Here is a 15,795-nt window from a genome sequence, read left to right as displayed (position 1 = left end):
TTGGCCGCCATGTCGGTCTGCGTCACCTCTCAATAGTATTCTTCTAACTAGACGGGATTTTAATTCATAGGATATCTCAACTGACACTAGGGCATGATATTACGTGATGCTATGCTTGTTAATCGCAAATTACAGGGTCTTGGTTCAAACTTTTCTCATTGTTCATAAATCTAATATTTATTCTTTGTGAGACTGTGGATAAAACTGTAGAAAATAACGTGTACGTCTCTGTGTTGTGGCCATCGGGAAACGTAAGTCACATTATATGAAAGTAATATTTGAGTAGGCTGTATTTCTGAGTACACCGGATGGATCTACCGCTGTGACGGTCTCCGATACCTCTCTGTAGTATTCATCTAACGAGACGGGACGTTTACTTCGTAAAGCTGAGGCTTCATCATGATTTCAAGAGGAATTATAGCGTATAATCTCAAATAATAGGATATAGTTTGATATTTTCTTCAGTATCTATTCACCAATTATTCAATCGCTGAGAAACTCCGATCAAATTCAGCAGAAAATCACATTTTATGGCGATGTGCTTCTTTTATGTTTCGTCTGGAAATGTTAGTTACAATATATCACAGTAATACTTGAGTGGGCTGTATTTCTTCCTGATTACACCGGACAGCTCCGCCGCTATGACGGTCTATGAGAGTATCGAGGCGCGACCGTGTCACTCGGAGCGTGGTTCCCTGGACCTCGTCGCCGCCGTCCATACTTCTCCGCCCTCTAGAGAGAGACAGCCGTCGAACTTAACCCTCGGCTTCATTCGTCTCGGGGCGGCCGTGCGGGTCGGCGCTGCGGGAAATATGGAGCGCGCACATCCATCTCCTACTACTCCCGGCTACCGTGCACCTTCCCCAACGGGCCAAACCTCTCAGGAAAAAGCAAAGTAGAACGGAGCGTCACGTAGGCCGGACTTAAAAAGAGTGTACGAGTGAAGCAGCGCCTTGGCGGGCCCGAATGAGACGTAGTTATATTTTCTTTTTTGGAAATATATGCCGTGGGAGGTGGTTGTAAGGCACCCGGGGCGCAATCAGAAGGAGAGAGATGCCTTACGAGGCTGGACTCGCAGGGTCCGAGCAATGGATTTATGATGGTGTCCGGTCCGAGTCGTATTCCTTAAGGAGCTATAAAACAAGGGCGCTGGGAGGCTGGGTGCCGGAAGGAGCTGGGGCGCGTGCACCGACCGGTCCTGGATGATGGAAACGCACTGGGATAGGCAGTAGACGCGACAGCCGCTCCAAACATATATTGCGCCCAGATTCCGCGGGGGTAACAGTTCGGCCCTTGTGGAACGCTCTCTCTGGGATTCTCGTCGGTAGTGACCTAAAAGAAAAATAAATGGCTCCAGGGATTCAATTTCGATCTGATAGAAGAGCATATCTGTGCTCGTAGATATCCATGCATTTTTTCAACTAAGGGATCGTATATTGTTCCACAATATTTTTCGCTTGCTTAAGAAACAAACTTGTTGTTTACCGCCTTGCCTTATTATGCGCAAGGAAATTATGATCGTGCAAGTGAATACAAGTAATGACGAAAATGGTAAAAACTATATTTTTAATATCAATTCTTTTCTGTTGTCCACATTTCAGGTGCCCTAATTGAACAGTCAGATATTATTAAAATATTAAATGGTGGATTTTACGATTTACCCGGTGATCTTAATGCGATATATTTTTTATGGAAACTTCGGAAAATATCTACCCACACTTTCTTGCAGCAAACTTGCTTTTTTAACCGATTCTATTAGCTATTTCAAAAAATTATACATATCATTTACATTTATGCATTTGTTTGCTGATAAAATGCAATTAAAAATTATCCTAAATATTTAAACGTGTGAAACTGATATATTAAGTGCAGCAAGAAGTATATATTTCGAGTTAGAGAAGTTGCAAATTTAAATTTCGTTTCAGAAAATATTTCGAATTTTTATAGTATTTTTTTATTTTTTTACGTGTTTCCGTGACTTTCCATGATCCCGCCAAGCGGCGTAATGGCGAAATAATTGATTTAAAAAAACTGTAGAAGTCGACAAAATATTTACTGCAATGAATGTAACTTCTACGAAGTTAGTAGTAATTAACTAAGTTACCCACTTAAAAAATTTATTGCTGTCATAGATTTATTTAACTAATTAGCTTGGCCAAAATTCCGTAAGTTTTGTGTTATATATTACGACTAATGACACGCCATTATCTGAGCAGAATAATTGGTTAAATTTTAGAATTTTCGTCGAAACTGAGTATATACCGGTTCGATACCGCTCAAAAACTCATTTGAGATAAATGTCAATCAGTGAAAAATTCCCTCGCGCCTAGAGCCATTCCCGCCATTTGGAACTGGTCCGACTTCTAGAGGGAGCATTCATCGTGAATGGGAAGAAAGCGTGATTTCATAAATCAGAATTCCGGTGAAGCAGCTTGAAAATCTCGCAGTATCTTTAAAAATAGCATCAAAGAGGTGATTTATGCGACTCGTCCTTCCTAAGAAGTGTGGAGGAACAGTAAATATCGTCGTGGATGAAAGAAGGTTTGGAGATTCATCATTAATGGTGACTTGAAGAATCGATTTCAGGCGCTCCTGACTTCAAACCGTCGTAGTTAAAAAGGCATATCGTTCAGTAAAAATGACTCGGAAGAATTTCATATGGCTGCGGCCTCAACATTGTGGTATCGTCCATTTTAGATGCAAGCTGATGCTTACATCACTTCATGATACGATTTTGGCTCGTTTGGATGTGTGAAAAGGCACATTCGAACTGAAATATCGAAAAAAAAGCTGGCCAAATTCATATTTTCCGTTTTGTGTGTCAAGAACTATGAAATTTTCTCATAGTTATGTTCATGGAGTCTTAAATTAGAATTCAGTGTCACAATTTCGTTGATCGCAGCCCACTTTATAACAGCATGGATACAATGCCCTTCGTGAGAAATTGCAGAAATGTTCAAGTGCAATGCATTTCCTCATAATAAAAGAATTCAGAAGAGCTGAACCAAAATTAACCTGTCAATGTAATATATTTTGCATTTTTATCGATTAGCTCTAATAATGTCGAATTGATTATCCATAAAAATTACAATTTAAAAAGGAAAATGAAGGAGAGGAATTCTAAGAAAAACAAGATTTCAGTGGAAATAAAATAATTGAAGTAAAATATTTATTTTTACTGTTTTTGTATACGTAAAAACTTGGAAAACATACCAAAGCAGCATCTGTATAGGTATAAATGTAGTCACTTATCTCTTCACAGCCAGTATACTCTTCAATTACTTGCGAGGTCAATAAATTATTCAAGTTTACTCAACGAAATAGAAATTTTAAATCAATTTTCTTTCCTCTGTGGATTCAGTGTTAAGCATGCACATACGATTGAGTTTCTGAGTCTCGAAAAAGGCAAAGATCGGTATTTTTTAGGTTATTTTTGAAGTTAAAGGAGAAAAGGGAATGCAAAGAATAAATAAATAAAAAGAAACAAAAACAAATATAAATAAATTCTCCTGATCGATAGTTATAATTAGGAATTTTAGCCAGCGTTTTCAATTCTGCCCACTGTGCAATGTCAAATTAGCATCTGTACTGAAGTGCAAGTCATTGATGAGAATATTTTTCCGTTGAACTTCTATGGATAACTATTATAAGAAAACCTTAGCAATTGAGCATTGACAATGTATGACCTATCCTCACACGTACCACCAATTATTCAATTACGTCTGATAAATACCTACTTTGCTTCAGCAATTGGCATTGCAATGTTTTGGTTTCTCGAGGTTCTAACTAAAGTGTCGGTATGAGTTGATGTTATGAAGTTTATGAAACTCCTATTTGACTCAATGTAAAATATTCTTTCTCTACATATTGATGGAAAACATAGAAATTAAATTGTCATTGTACCACATTTGACTTGACTCTGTCATAAATAAAAGAGCAGCCAGGCATCAAACTCATTCACCTCAAAAATAGAGTGCACTCAGATGGAACTTAATCAAACCAATGTAGCGATTTCAAACTTGAGTCGACCGGAGAGTAATTTTGATTCGCGTAGCGTTTTACGTTTTGTACTGCATTAATTTTCTAATTTCTTGGAAAGAAGTCTATGCTATACATACTATGATGGTGTTCTTTCATTTTTTTACAAATACACGTTTGTGCTACGCCGAAGCGCATTAAAAATTATTGGTAAAAAAAGTATTTGCAGTCAATGCAATCTACAGTTTTATTTTGCTCTGATAAACGTGATTGTAAAAACACATGGATACATGTCAATTCTATTCAGTTTTTCTGTGGAACTAGCTGATCCGGCAAACTTGATACCGCCAAACTATCAGTGAACAGCTTATTACGTCATTTATAAATCAAGAGCGGCTGCATCCAGCGGCGGAACTATGGGGGGTAAGGGAGCCATAGCACCCCTTTGGGTGTACAATTTACACTAAATAGAATGGTAATTTTTCCGACCCCCACTACTGCTAGAATTTTTAACCCCACTCCTGGATCCTCCACTGGCTGCATCGATTTGAATAATGTTTGACTTATTATGAACAAATAAGGAAATAATTCAATAAAACTACTTAAGTAAGAGTTACAATGGCTTATCAGAAAGGAGTTTTCTTTATTCAATCATCATAGAATGGAACGGCGAACGTTTTCTTGGATTATATTCAATTAATTTTCTAATTTTTATGTTCAAGCGTAGGAAGTTTCTGGTACGGTATAATATTTGGAGGAAGCGACCGATATCTAAGGTCATTTGCGCCATTTGGGGAGGGAGAGAAGGGTGGAGAGTAACCCGGCGCTGGCATTAGCCTGCTCTTTACGAAAGGCGCCGAGGGGACAACGGTTTGACGTCCCATACGACGGACGGAGAGCTGCACTTGAAGTACCCTCCGCAAGGTACTCAAGGAGGAATCCGGCTGCCTCTGAAAAATCTCTACCACCGTCGGGATTTGAACCCGGTTCGCCTGGGTGGGAAGCCAGCTCTCTGGCCACTACACCAACCCGATCCCCCAGGATATTTTTGTTAGAAGTTTCTCCTCCTCACCCACGATATCACTTTCTGGTTCCTTTTCCTTTTTGCCCATTTCACCTTATCCTTTCTCCTCCGTATTGGATTTCATTTGGAAAATCATGTTTACGTTTTCATAAAAATGAGATCAACTTCGTTTCCGGTTTTCTTCGGTAAATCAACAGGTACAAGGGAGTGCTGAGTCAGGAACGTAATTTTCTGGATGAAATATCTTGGCGGAAGAAGGTAGAGATTGTATATGTTATATGATAACCAACTTAAATTATTCGGTATCAATTGTATGCTGATGTCTTTTTCTGTCAATCCTGATTCCTTATCTTTCCCAAAACAACTTGACAATGGGCTATTAAAGTGTGAATCGCATGATACTTGATCCAAAATAAGAAACTGCTGATGTGGGTACGCGCTAGTGTGATGGATTTATAGTTCGGTGTAAAGTATAACAGGAATTATGGATAATATACGTATTTGTTGCTATCCCCACTCGTTTGGCTGCTAGATTTCGTATTTAATACAGTCCTATTTTTATATATCCTTCCTCCTTCCAAGCTATCTGCTAGCTCGTAGCAGAGTCTACTTTGCATCGAAAAAATTGCTCCCGTTTTCAAAAGCTCCTGTACATTCTTCGACCTTTCTTTCTCCTTTCATCACCAAAGGGAAATGTCCATAAGGATTTCGCACTCTATTCCTCGCACAAAAGAATTATGTGATGGAGTAAAACCTTCTACATCTACTCCTGTGAAACGAGATACCGCGCTCACTTGCAATGCCTCGAGCTGGATAAACATCAGGGATGGATTTAGGCCTTACCCTTGCAGAGGCTCGCGCAGTAACGTGCAAAATGGAGGCATGGCATCCTCTTCCTAGCGATTTGCACTGATTTGGTGGGACCGAAAGTCTTCATTTGCTGACCGCGGTGTGTTCATTTTATCCGGCGTCAAATTGACAAATAGCCCGCGCATTCTTTTTATTTAAATCCCCTTCGCGTGGTCACATTCCCTCTCCAATCCCATTGCCCCTCGCGAGGGCTGTTTTTCATTTCGCCATGACGTGGGTTCGAGGGGAGCCTCGCAGTCCGATTTGCGGATTCTCACCCCCGCTCCAGTGATTTGCTCGATTTACGACCCGTGCTTGTTTTTGCGCATAATTTAAGCTTGCTCAAAAGAATCCCTAGATGTTTCACGAAATTAAGTGGTGGCAGTTTCGCGCGAGTCCCCCCCCCCCCCCCAACCACATACCTATAACTTCTGATTAGCGGAAAGCCTTCGGACTGTGTCATTAACATGGGGTGAATGTTCAACAAACGTGACCCTTGTGTGTACCCTTCCATTTTCATACCAAAAATTTCTTTTATTTCTCTCAGGGAATTCATGATTACCACTTAGTCATAGGTAAGGGATAATGATAAAATGAGGAATTGAATCGCTAAACTATGGAGAAAAGAAGAAAATTCACTTACTCTTGATTAACATTGAATTGGATTCTAGGGAGCAGTTAGACATTTTAAAAATTATTGAAAGTCAAGACAGCACTCTTATAAATGAATATCTCTACCCATCCTTTTTCCCTACTCTGGCGTCCGTTTTAAAATTCACCGAGTAACCAGGAAACAATAATAATATAAACAAATCATAATTTGCGCCTGAAGATGATGATAATTCATTGAAACCCGGGAAGTGGTATAAGTAATTGTGTGATATTCAGGAAAACGTATGGAGAAAAGATTAAATCTCCCATACTTATATTGCATCTGGAGAGCTTCATGTTCCGGACTTCGGGTTTTTCGGAAAAATATCGTTTAATAATATGAAAATCAGATAAAATACTGTGATAAAATACGAGAGAGTATTTAATTTTGAAACTTGTTTCCAACTATTGCTAACATAAAATTCACCGTAAATAAATTTTAACCGGAATATGGTTTCGCAATGTGACCTTAATATCATAACCTCTACCGTCTACGGAAATGAAGCTCTTGGTCTCGCTAAATTCGAATAATCTTTGATATGAGTGGTAATTAAAAATTTTTTCGATCGGTTTAATATTTTTACGTTTTTTTCTCTCGGTTATTGACACTCATAAAATACTCGTAACATTGAAAATTCTTTCTACCCCATTATTAATTACTTGTAAATTTCTTTTACACAATCTAACATCGTATAACAGGTTCCGAAAACTTAATACATATTGTAAGTTACCTATTTTACTCAGGAATCTACGTGCAACATTGCATTCTTCACTCAGTTATGAAAACTCTGACCCTCTTTGTAATTAAATAGAGAATTATAAGTAAAGGTACAAAATCTTGGCGAATAGCGACATCTCAGTGTCCAGCTAAACGATTTCTGTTTACGTAATTAGTTACGTGATAGATATCTCATAGAATTGTTATGCGCCCTCTGTAGGCATAGTCTTTATGTTTTTTACTATTATGGATACGAATATAGCTTAAATAAACTTAACTTAAAATTTCTATCCGCCAAAATTCGGTGCGTCTCGATATGAGGGATATTTTTTTCCCTGCGTTCGCTTTCAAAGATTTTTTTTGCTAGTTTTTCGATTCATTTCGAACCCGCTCCTCAAGTTGATAGGCGAGAAGGTATTTCCCACTCAGTGGAAATGAAGTAATTTTGGGGATTTATTTTTCTCTCAAGACCCCGTGAAAACTGGCACACTTTTCTCAGGGTCCTCTGCACTCTCTAGAAGTTGATGTGGGGAGCTGTGATCACCTTTCCATCTTGAAGGAGACGCGTGTAAGCTCCCCGCCTCTTTGTCGCTCCGCATACTTGGGTCGCATCTATCCTTGAAGCTTCTCGCGGGATCCTAGCCTCGAAATTACTCGCCACACTCCCTCCCCTTAATGCACACCTCGTTGCGCGAGTCTACCTCGCCTCCGTGAATCCATAAGCGGGCTCTTCACGTGTAGGCACGACCCCTTGCCACCCCTCGTCTCCACCCTCCTCGCCGGCGGCACGTTGTGTAGATGTATCTCGCGGAAAATGATGAAGCCCGAAGTACCGTAATGCGCTCCTCATTACGGAAACCATTCCGTCTTGCCATGGGGATGATGGAGAACGTGCCGCTGTCCTCAAACCCCTTCCTAAAATCCCTTATCCACGCTCGCGCCAGCGAGTCCTGCCTTTGTGCACCAAATCCATCGGATGCCGAGTCCTTCCATCTCATCAACGTCCTCACCTCCCCTTTGCAATTTATGCTGCACCCCTTCAGAACCACTCAGTCTTCAACGTCTTCCCGCATTTCTTCCGTCCCCCCCGTCTCCTGCTCCTGGCCCCCTCATCTTGCCAAGCCGCTCGGCCTGAAAGTAATGAAGAAGCGGAGAATAGGTAGGTGAGATGTAGGCTAGTAGCAGACCCTTCGCTTCCCACTTTGGGGGTCTCTTTTAAAATCTTGGCCTTAGCGAAGATTTCAGAGGAGTCTCTACTTTATAAGGCCGCTGCGTACGGGAGAGACTCAAGCCATCCGAAAGGATACAGTTTAAGGTGAACCCTATCTGAATGAGAACCACTCGCCGAATTCCGAGATAGAACCTTCCTACTTGACTGTGATCATATTGCTAGTTTTTGTAGTTTTGGTTGGTGCTACTTAGCTATTATTAATTATAATAATATTCCACATCTACATACTACCCCGCAATGCGCCTCGAAAGGTGTGTGCCAAGCTGTTCAATTTCATCAGCCGTTTACAAATAAAATGGGAATGCCCGAACGAAGTAGAATTCATGAGAGACATTTATTGTTCGGGGAAAAAACGAATGCCCCATTACTATCCGTTCGGCAAAATATCCCTCTCTTAATTTATCGTTTTTGACGGACCTGGAAATACGGTGGGGTTCTACGTATTAGAACCCCACCTTATGTATGATGTTCTCCGTAACGCTGTAAAAGATATTCATTCTCAATTGCTCAAGCAGCTTCCGAGTCTCTAGCGTCTCCCAAACTAATTCGTTCGACATACGCAGAACGCTTTCTGTACGCCAGTAGCAGTTTTCTACGAATCACGCAACTTTCATTTGAATTTTATTAAGCTCACGGATTCTCTCTCTGCGCCGAATGCCATATGCTCGCGGAAAATTCAATAACCCATATGCGCACTTCATATATTGTTACGTCACTTCAAGGAAACCATTCCAAGCGTGGAATGGGACAATAATCCTTCCCAAGTTTAGTTAAGACGGGGCTAACACCGAGTGAAGTTCGTTTCCCTCCTCATATTCACTCTTTTTCTTCCCCTGCCGCAGAAGGCCCAGTCACTAGTCGCTTCTTCCGAACACAGGCTATGCAGGGGCCTCCTTCTTGTTACACGTACAGGTGGCCTTATTTAGTTTGGTTGTCGCTGGTAATTATCAGAAACACTGACCGATTTGCTATTTCTCAATTGGGCTGGTTTAAAAAACTTGTGTTTTCGACAGAGGCTATTATATCGATATTAAAATATCGATTTCCTGGCAGTCGAAGTCACTGAACAATCTAACGCTCTGTTAAATAGTAAACACCTCTTTATTTCCCAGTCCTATTTTTTGCTATCCCTCTTTGACCTGCCCCTGACCTTTTCTGCACCGTTACCCTGCTCCTATGCCCCTAAATCTACCTCAATACATCTAGGGTTGAAAGTAAAGAGACTCTTCCGTTTTGCTTGTCGACTTTCGCCTTAAAGTGGCAGACCGTAATAATACTTTGCTTAGTGTTTATTGGAGAACATTTTCGGATTCCTACTCGTTAATTTAATTGAGGAAAATAGCCTATTGCACGTGCTTAGTTGTGATGATTCTAACATGTGATTTGCGTGTTATGTCAGTTAATGGTGAGCAGTGATGCTCCCAAATAGTTTTGAGAATTGCTTCCAAATAAGTAGGTAATGGGTCACAGCCTATCAAAACAAGATCATTTTAACTATCTACATCTACATAATACCCTGCGAGCCACCTCTAGGGAGTTTGGCAGGGGGTGATCAATCACAAGCATGCAGCATTCAATTGGACTCCCACATGCACACCACACAGTTCAAAAAACTTCACGCGTACTAACAAATTATACTACTATATGCTGTTAGAAATAATAATAAAATTAAGAAACATGCATTAAGTTTTACATAGTTTAGTAGGCTACACTGCAAGTCATCTAATTTATTTATGAGTTTTATCGCTGCCGTTATAATCTCTTATTGATCGTGAAAAAAAGACATTCTGAATCCTATCTATATACAGCCGGCGTGGTGACTGACTCACTCATGGATACAAATTCCCGACCACTTCTAGAAGTGCTGGAGAGCTGAAATTTGGCACGCGTGCGGGAAACCCGAAATGATCCGGAGGAAAAATCCGAAAACCGGAAGTTTCCGCCACGTGGCGTTGCTAGGACGACAAAATGGCCGAAATCGCGCTTTTTCCGGGGACCGTCTTTCGGTTTTTATTTTACTGCGCGCGAACCGTGCGTGCCACACGGATCATTAATGCATTTCCTGAAAGCTGTTAAACGTGGGCACGTTATTACGTAATGATATTAATTTGTTTTTAAGAAAATTGCAGCCAAAATGGCGTCCAAAAATTCGTTTTTCGAATAAAATATCATAACTTCCGCTCCCTTCGACTTAATTTAAGGTGTAGGATAACGAAAATGATTATTATATATGCTTATAACATCTTCTAAGAAATCTAGGTAACAATTTTCTTTCGTCGTCCTTGGTTACTCAGAAAAAAATTAAAATATTCCGAAAATCACCGAAAATTACGATTTCCAAAAGATTAACACTAGATTTTGTCAATTTTTACCTGACCGATTTCTTTCAAACTTTGTAGTTACATACAGCAATGCATTGTCTTTTATTAAACATAAACATTTTATAAATGATTCAATGGATTAAACCGCGAAAAAATAAAAATGGCGGGCACTACTCACTTTTTTCAGGGACTGGATTGCTTTTTATTGTATTACTCTCGAAATATGGATGTCGTAGGGCATACTTCTTTTAGATATGACAGTAAATGAATGTGACCATATACTATCGTCATCTTTAAACCCCCCGAAACCCCCTAAAAATTAAAATTTGCATATAATTAGCCTTTTCGGGTGCTTTCGTCACAATTCCGCCGCTTTTCCAATCCTTACCACTCATCGCTACGGAATTGATGTGGACGATTGATGACCGCTGGCAGTAAAAATCTATAAACCCCCGGTAAACCCACATACCTACCCCCCAAAAATAAAATTTTGCATTTAAGTCTACTTTTTGTGTACTTTTCGTGACTATTCCACCGCCCCCAACGACTCATCCCCCCGAAATTTATGTGAATGGATGGTGACCGCCAGGAGTACACACATTTAAACCCCCGGTATCCCCGTGAAATCCCCCCCAAATGTAAAATGTGTCATTTAGTCTCCTATTTGGGAACTTCTCGCAAACATTACGCCGCACTACCCGTCCCCTCTGAGCTCTAGATCCGGAATATTTGGTGAGGGCGAGCCACCGTAAACCATACGGGAAAAAATACCAGAACACCCCCGATTACCTCCTGGAACATCGCCGAAAAAAATAAAACAAATTTAAACTCGGCTTTCCGAATAGTTTTCGACACAATTTAACCGGTGCCCCTACCACTTATTAAAACCCCCGATAACCCCGTGAAACCTCCCAAAAAATTTCTAATGAATAGCCTCTCCAGGGAAAAGAATCGTAAGACCACTCTTCCGGTCCCCTAGGACTTATCGGCACGGAATTTATGAGAACTATTAGTGACCACTGGTTTAACACAAGTATAAAACCGCCGGTATTCCGTAGGAAACCCCCGAAAAAAAAATGAAAAACTTGCCATTAAGTCTTCTTTTATGGGTACTTGTCGCCACTATTAATCCGTATTGCACTACCTTTTAAAATCATCGCTACATGATCACTGTGGACTTTTGGTGACCGCATGCATAACACATTAAAATCCCCGAATCCCCGTGGGCACCCCTCTCGGCGGGGAAGACCGATTATAAGGACTAGGCGGAGCAGCCGCGGGGGGGCTCCTCAACCCCAAGGCGGCGAAGCCGCCCCACAACGAGGAACTGGCGTAGGCGAGGGGGAGCTTCAGCAACCCCCGGGCGGCGTAGCCGCCCCGATGTTCAAGCGGCGCAACCGCTGTGGACTCCCCCCACCTCTGGGCGGCGAAGCCGCCTCTTAAACGAATAACGGTGAAACAGTTCCGAAATGCCCTCGCCCTCTGGCACACTAAACCCCCAGGCGGCGAAGCCGCCCTTCAGCGAGGAACGGCGAAGCCGTTCCGAGGAATGAGTGGGGCACCTCCCTACCCCCTGGCCGGCGAAGCCGGCCCCTAGCCGTGTTGAGATTATTCGAACTTCAAAAGTCTTCGAACGACCACAAATGTAGACGGCGAAGCCGGAACCGGGGTTTTAAGGGGCGGAGCCCCTTAACGAGCGCGCGGAGCGTGCGAGTCCTATCTATATACAGCCCTTGTGGTGACTGACTCACTCATGGATACAAATTCCCGACCACTTCTAGAAGTGCTGGAGAGCTGAAATTTGTCGCACGTGCGGGGAACCCGAAATGATCCGGAGGAAAAATCCGAAAACCGTAAGTTTCCGCCACGTGTCGTCCCTAGGACGACAAAATGGCCGAAATCGGGCTTTTTCCGGTGACCGTCTTTCGGTTTTTATGTTACTGCGCGCGAACCATGCGTGCCACACGAGTCGTTAATGTATTTTTTGAAAGCTAATGAACGTAGGCACGTAATTAAGTAAATTTATTAGTTTCCATTTGAGAAACTTACAGCTAAAATGGCGTCCAAAAATTGATTTTTCGAAAAAAATATCAAACTTTCCCCTCCATTCGACTTAATTTAAGGTGTTGGATAACGAAAATGATTATTATATATGCTCATCACTTCATCTACGAAATGTAGGTAACAATTTTATTTCATTGTGCTTGGTTACTCAGAAAAAAATTAAAGTATTCCGAAAATCACCGAAAATTACGATTTCCAAAAGATTAACATTAGGTTTTGTCAATTTTTGACCGACTGATTTCTTTCAAACTTTGTAGTTACATACAACTATGAATTGTTTTTCAGAAAACATAAACATCTAGTAAATGATTTAATGGATTTAAACGCGAAAAAATAAAAATGGCGGGCACTACTAACTTTTTTCGGGGACTGGTTTCCTTTTTTTTGTATTACTCCTGAAATATGGAGTTCATAGGGCACACTACTGTTAGATATGACAGCAATTGAATGTGACCATATGGTATCGTCATATTTAAAGCCCCCGCAACCCTCTAAAAATTAAAATTTGCATATAAGTAGCCTTTTCCGGTAGTTTTCTTCACGATTCCGCCACTATCCCAAGCCTTGCCACTCATCACTACGGTATTGATGTCGACGACTGATGACCCCTAGTAGGACAAACCTATAAACCCCCGGTAAACCCACATACACCCCCCTAAAAATAAAATTTTGCATATTACTCTACTTTTTGGGTACTTTTCGTGAGTATACCACCGCCCCCAACGATTCATCCCCACGGAAATTATTTTAACGGATGGTGACCACCTGGAACACACATATAAACCCCCGGAATCCCCCTGAAATACCCCCCAAATGTAAAATGTGCCATTAAGTGTCCCATTTGGGAACTTTTCTTAAACATTACGCCGCACTTCCCGTCCCCTCTGAGCTCTAGATAGGGAGTATTTGGTGAGGGCGAGCCACCGTAAACCATACGGGAAAAAATACCAGAAAACCCCCGATTACCTCATGGAATATCGCCAAAAAAAATAAAACAAATTTACACTCGCCTTTCCGAATAGTTTTCGACACAATTTAACCAGTGCCCCTACCACTTATTAAAACCCCCGATAACCCCGTGATACCTCCCAAAAAATTTCTAATAAATAGCCTCTCCAGGTAAAAGAATCGTCAGACCACTCTTCCGGTCCCCTAGGACTTATCGGCACGGAATTAATGAGAACGATTTGTGTCCACTGGTTTAACACAAGTATAAAACCCCCGGTATTCCGTAGGAACCCCCCGAAAAAAATGAAAAACTTGCCATTAAGTCTTCTTTTATGGGTACTTGTCGCCACTATTAATCCGCATTGCACTACCTTTTACAATCATCGCTACATGATCACTGTGGACTTTTGTTGACCGCATGCATAACACATTAAAATCCCCGAATCCCCCTGGGCACCCCTCTCGGTGGGGAAGACCATTTATAAGGACTAGGCGGAGCAACCGCGGGGGGGCTCCTCCACCTCAAGGCGGCGAAGCCGCCCCACAACGAGGAACTGGCGTAGGCGAGGGGGAGCTTCAGTAACCCCCGGGCGGCGAAGCCGCCCCGATGTTCAAGCGACGCAGCCGCTGTGGACTCCCCCACCTCTGGGCGGCGAAGCCGCCCCTTAAATGAATAACGGTGAAACAGTTCCGAAATGCCCTCGCCCTCTGCCACACTAAACCCCCGGGCGGCGAAGCCGCCCTTCAGCGAGGAATGAGTGGGGCGCCTCCCTACCCCCTGGCCGGCGAAGCCGGCCCCTAGTCGAGTTGAGATTATTCGAACTTCAAAAGTCTTCGAACGACCACAAATGTAGACGGCGAAGCCGGAATCGGGGTTTTAAGGGGCGGAGCCCCTTAACGAGCGCGCGCAGCGCAGCGAGTCCTATCTATATACAGCCGGCGTGGTGACTGACTCACTCATGGATACAAATTCCCGACCACTTCTAGAAGTGCTGGAGAGCTGAAATTTGGCACGCGTGCGGGAAACCCGAAATGATCCGGAGGAAAAATCCGAAAACCGGAAGTTTCCGCCACGTGGCGTTGCTAGGACGACAAAATGGCCGAAATCGCGCTTTTTCCGGGGACCGTCTTTCGGTTTTTATTTTACTGCGCGCGAACCGTGCGTGCCACACGGATCATTAATGCATTTCCTGAAAGCTGTTAAACGTGGGCACGTTATTACGTAATGATATTAATTTGTTTTTAAGAAAATTGCAGCCAAAATGGCGTCCAAAAATTCGTTTTTTCGAATAAAATATCATAACTTCCGCTCCCTTCGACTTAATTTAAGGTGTAGGATAACGAAAATGATTATTATATATGCTTATAACATCTTCTAAGAAATCTAGGTAACAATTTTCTTTCGTCGTCCTTGGTTACTCAGAAAAAAATTAAAATATTCCGAAAATCACCGAAAATTACGATTTCCAAAAGATTAACACTAGATTTTGTCAATTTTTACCTGACCGATTTCTTTCAAACTTTGTAGTTACATACAGCAATGCATTGTCTTTTATTAAACATAAACATTTTATAAATGATTCAATGGATTAAACCGCGAAAAAATAAAAATGGCGGGCACTACTCACTTTTTTCAGGGACTGGATTGCTTTTTATTGTATTACTCTCGAAATATGGATGTCGTAGGGCATACTTCTTTTAGATATGACAGTAAATGAATGTGACCATATACTATCGTCATCTTTAAACCCCCCGAAACCCCCTAAAAATTAAAATTTGCATATAATTAGCCTTTTCGGGTGCTTTCGTCACAATTCCGCCGCTTTTCCAATCCTTACCACTCATCGCTACGGAATTGATGTGGACGATTGATGACCGCTGGCAGTAAAAATCTATAAACCCCCGGTAAACCCACATACCTACCCCCCAAAAATAAAATTTTGCATTTAAGTCTACTTTTTGTGTACTTTTCGTGACTATTCCACCGCCCCCAACGACTCATCCCCCCGAA

At 41.8% G+C, this 15,795-nt stretch overlaps 1 protein-coding gene across 5 annotated transcripts in view; it reads left to right on the top strand.

Moving 5' to 3' along the window:
- The window catches only part of LOC124167275 (tyrosine-protein phosphatase Lar), a 947,012-nt gene that overhangs the window by 501,768 nt on the left and 429,449 nt on the right, over positions 1 to 15,795 (top strand). The gene's annotated exons all lie outside the window — the stretch shown is intronic.

The sequence above is a fragment of the Ischnura elegans genome, chromosome 10, assembly GCF_921293095.1.
Source record: "Ischnura elegans chromosome 10, ioIscEleg1.1, whole genome shotgun sequence".
Lineage (NCBI taxonomy): Eukaryota > Metazoa > Arthropoda > Insecta > Odonata > Coenagrionidae > Ischnura > Ischnura elegans.
Note: the sequence above shows the minus strand (reverse complement) of the source record. Positions and strands in the feature narration are given on the sequence as shown.